The sequence below is a fragment of the Hypanus sabinus genome, unplaced genomic scaffold (genome assembly GCF_030144855.1).
Source record: "Hypanus sabinus isolate sHypSab1 unplaced genomic scaffold, sHypSab1.hap1 scaffold_1331, whole genome shotgun sequence".
NCBI classification, from domain to species: Eukaryota; Metazoa; Chordata; class Chondrichthyes; order Myliobatiformes; family Dasyatidae; genus Hypanus; species Hypanus sabinus.
In genome coordinates, this window is record NW_026779401.1 from 101,891 (window position 1) to 106,874 (window position 4,984).

At 46.7% G+C, this 4,984-nt stretch overlaps 1 non-coding gene across 1 annotated transcript; it reads right to left on the bottom strand.

Annotated features, from left to right (window-relative positions):
• trnaa-ugc (transfer RNA alanine (anticodon UGC)) lies at nt 1-73 on the bottom strand. The gene has a single exon. It is a non-coding gene; the product is annotated as a tRNA-Ala (tRNA).
• Between the last annotated feature and the right edge of the window lie 4,911 nt (nt 74-4,984).

Sequence of the window (4,984 nt, forward strand, 5' to 3'; positions counted from 1 at the left end):
TGGAGAATGCGAGCATCGATCTCGCTACCTCTCGCATGCAAAGCGAGCGCTCTACCATTTGAGCTAATTCCCCAGCACATCGCGCTAGCCTCCTATAATTTGCTCTGTCGGACAAACATCATTGCATGCCTGCCACTGTTCACCGATGCACAATCAGCAGCTCACAGACAGGCGCACACTGTCACTCACTCATCAGTAGCTGAGCGCGGCGTGAGGTCTCTGCTTCCGTATAAGTAATCGAAAGGTACTTACCCGGGATACCGACAATTACAGTGACTGTGTAACAAATCTCCCTGTCTGGAAACATTGTTGATCCAAGGCTGCTCTGTTTGGAATGTTGTCAATTTCTAAATTTCATAAATGTTGTAAATAGCCAGTAAATAAACTCAAACAGTTATAACAAAAGCCAGAGAGCAAATTTCCTTTGCGCCTACTGAGTAAAACTCTTCACGGATCACACGTTGTTGAGAGTCCACCGCGTCTGGATGTTTCCGTCTTCAATGTAGCTGAAGCACAGAATGACGTACTTTTATAGAAAAATCGGTCACCAACAATGAAAACAACTTGCACAGTGACTGGTGCTAATTACCGCTAATTAGCAAAAATATCTGTGGTCTAACGAACCGTAATGCCAGTGGGGAAATAATACGCCTTATTTCATTGAACTGAACGCAACACCTGTCATGAAGCCTCAAGAGACGGCCGATGCTGGGATCGCAACACCAGCTGCGATGTTGTCAAACTACTCCGTGTAATGACAGGACATTATCTGACCATCGCTGGTGACGACAGTAGTCTGTAATCCTGTGGGTGAGTCCACCTCATCAGCGCTGATTCCATTCTCACATTGCGAGTGGAGTCTCTGTCTTGTCTTCCCCGTGATGACGCAGCTTTCATGTGATTCACTGTCACTTTGCTTGCGGTGATTTATTTTTTACTGGACATTAACATGAATGATTTCTGGCGCAAACCCTCCCTGTTTGCACTGTTACCGGAGTCAGTCGCAAACACAGAATTTGGCAGGTATGCGGCGCGAAATGCGAACCAATGACCCCAGCATTACAGACATTGTCCGCTGCTGTACCAGACAGTGAAAAACAGAAAATATTGTGTCAACACCGGTCTTAATGCAAATGTAGCAGTAACGATATTACAGAGGCACCAGATGATTTTCGAAGTTAGATTTCAGAAAAAGTACATATTAAGGTGCTAAACAGAGGTGAACAGCGCAGTGGAACATCAATACGCGTGCACAGCGAGGTATCAGGATATAGAAAGAGAGCTGTTCCTGAAACACGCTGTTCTCGTGTTTGGACAGAGAAATATGGAGAACCAGGGGACAGGGGTTCTTTGACATTTCATGAAACATAACAGGCCAGTTGCGTCACTTCAGCCACAGCACATCAGGAACAGAATGACGGTCCAAGGAGAGACGCATTGGAAATAACGCAGCATTATGAACCAGCATCAGTAACTGAGCTTCCGGGCGTGCACTGGCTTCAGATTAGAGCCGCGCAAATATCTGAGTGCCGGGGAAAGCGGATTGATGGTAAATCAGGGAGGATCCTGGCACTAATTGTCGAACCCCTTTCTATGTGCAAGAGAATAAAATTCTGCGTCAATTCAGCCAGTGGACATTAGGAACATCCAGGGAGACGCTTTCGAAAGAAAGCAACATTCTGAAACCAGCATCAATAACTGAGATTTTGGCCGTACAGTGGCTTGGAATTACAGCTGTTTCTATATCTGAGTGCCGGGGAAAGGGGATTAATGGTATGTCAGGGAGCATTCTGGCACTAACGGTCGAACCTCTTTGTGTGTGCATGAGAATGAAATGGTTAATTGTGTGCAGCGCTCTCCTCCTCGAGGACAGGCATACTTTGGATTCTATGAAAGCGAAGATAAGGTGCCTCCACCCAAAAGGTCATCTGTCCATTTTCCTCCACTGACGCTGCCTACATGACTTGTTCCTCCAGCATCGTGCAGGCTCCTCATAGATTCTTTTACAGGAGTTTCTCAGCTAGTTCAAGGCCAAGACAGGAGCCGCGGAATTCAAAAGTTAATTCCAAGTAGCTTTGTGGAATAAAATGTTATTTTGCTCATTCATTGCTTAATTCACTGACAAGAATTGCAGAAAAAAATGAGGTAATTATTTCTGCCTACAGCAGACTATGAGAGAAATGGTTAGTGTCCCACACTGATACCACGCCACACCCAGACTGATGGAAGTACCCTTACCCCTCTGGAGAACATCCCGCAGTTGTATTCGGAAACAGAGTCACAAAGCACAGAATCATGGAGAAGTCCGGCACTGAAACAGGCTCCTATGCTCATCCGCCAGTGCGGAACTGATACTCTCCCTAGTCCCGTGGACATTGCACCTGGACCATGCCGTCCATTCATGTAGGAGTCAATTTCCTCTTCAATGTTGCAATCGGTCCTGCATCCGCCATTTCCGTTGGAAGCCCGTTCCACACTCTCGCTGCCTCAAGAAGATGTCCCGCCGCATATTGCCCTGATGTACTTCACCTTACAACGATTGCTCACTACTCTCGTCAAACTTCAGTGAAATACGCCTGCTTATATTTACGCTATCCATACACTTCATAAACTGGATCTTCTCTTACAAAACGTTCCCTCTTCCTTCAACGCTTGGGGGAACCCGAACCTATTCCTAACCTACTTAATCTTTAGCTCTAACTCTCGCCCTCCAGTCCCGGCATCATCCTTCTAACTTCTCTATGTACATTGAAGTCGTCCATGCAAGTACGTGTCTAGAACACACATTCAATACTCGATATAGGACATTGCCAACGCCTTATACAACTTCAACGTAGCATCACAACTCCTGTACACATTACGTTGATGTTTGAAATCAAATGTGTCAGTAGTACTCTTTACGACCCGATCTGCCTGTGAAGCGAATTTCAGGGAATTATGAATCGGTCTTCCCAGGTCTCTCTGTTATACCACACTGCTCAATGCCCTACATTTTACTGCGAAAGTCCTACCACCGTTTGTCTCTCCACCCCCTCCCCCCAAACTGATACACCACACATTTACCTGTATTCAAGACCATTAGCTAATCTTGTTGTTTACTGCTCATCCAATTTTCAAATATCATTTTCAAATCTGCAGATTCAGCCTATCAGACTGTCGGTCAGATGGTTGATCTATATAACACACAACAATGGACCCAGTGCAACACCTGCGTTACAGCAGTAACTACAGGACCAGTTAGAGAAGCCACCGTCTACCACCACTCTTTGGATTCTGCGTCCAAGACAGGGGTTCCTATTATTTTTATTGTTTTTATTTTTTTATTGCGTGGAGGTCTTTCACCATCGTGCCGGTCGCTCAGAGACTCAGTCACCGGAGTTTCTGAGCTTACCCAAGGCCAAATCAAGAGCCGCCAAATTCAGAGGTTAAATCCATGTTGCTTTTTGGAATATAATATGTTGTTTTGCCAAATCATTGCTTAAGACCGACTAGAATTGCACAAATGTGCGATAATTATTTCAGCCTACAGCAGACTATGAGAGGAATGGTCAGTGGTCCCATATTGATGCCTCGCCACACCCGGCCTGACGGGAGTACCCTTACCCCGCTGGGGAACATCCCGCAGTGGCATCTGGTCACAGAGTCATCGAGCAGTACGGCACTGAAACAGGCTCTTCTGCTCATCCTCCAGCGCCGAACTGATCCTCTCCCTAGTCCCGTGGACACTGCACCTGGACCATGCCGTCCATAACCCTCCCATTCGTGTCGGATCCAATTTCCTCTTCAATGTTGAAATCGGTCCTGCTTCTGCCATTTCCGTTGGAAGCCCGTTCCACACTCTCGCTGCCTCAAGAAGATGTTCCGCCGCATATTGCCCAGATATATTTCACCGTTCACCCGCAGCTCACCACTCTAGTCAAACCTCAGTGGAAAATGCCTGATTGTATTTACGCTACCTATACCCTTCATCAACTGGAACATCTCTTAAAAACCTTCCCTCTCACTCCAAAGCTTGGGGGAATGCGAACCTATTCCTAACCTACTCAATCCTTCCCTCCAACTCCCCTCCTTATGTCCCCGAATCATCCTTCTAATTTTTCTATGTACTCAGTCAAGATATTGATATTGTTCATGCAGGTTGGTGACCAGAACACATACAATACTCGACATTAGGCATCACCAACTATACAACTTCAGCATAGCATCGCAACCCCTGTACTCGTTGCTTCGATGTCTGAAGGCCGATGTGCCTATAGTTCTCTTTACAATCCTATCTGCCTGCGACGCCAGTTGCAACGGATTATGGATCAATCTTCCCAGGTCCCTCTGTAATACCGCAGTACTCAACGCTCTCCATTTTACAGAATAAATCCTACCACGGTTTGTCCTCCCAAAGTGATACACCACACACTGACCTGTATTCAAGACCATCAGCCACTCTCGCTGTCTACCACTCATCCAATATCGGGATCACACGCAACTCTGCAGATTCAGCCTATCAGACTGTCGGTCAGATCGTTGATCTATATAACACACAACAATGGACCCAGTGCAACCCCTGCTATACACCAGTAACTACAGGCCTCCAGTTAGAGAGGCCACTACCTACTACCACCCTCAGGATTCTGCCTCTAGGACAGGGGTTCCAATATTTTTATTGCATGGAGCCCTAAGGTTAACCGAGGGGTCCGTGGATACAAGGAAGGGAACACTTGCAGTAAGCCAGCGTTGCATCCAATTCACTACCGCATTCACAGTGACAAAAGACGGGACACTCCGGCACAACCTCTCAGGCCCGACATTGACAAAGGCATTAATAAACCTGATTCTGATTCTGGTTTGCTAATCTGGGTTTGGAGTGCTCTATAAATCTCAGCACGGAGTGCAGTATTGAACCGGGTGCATGGCGGCCCGGTGTGGGAACACCAATACCGCAGAACGGAAACACCTGCACAAGGTAGTGGATGCATCCCATCCCATCACA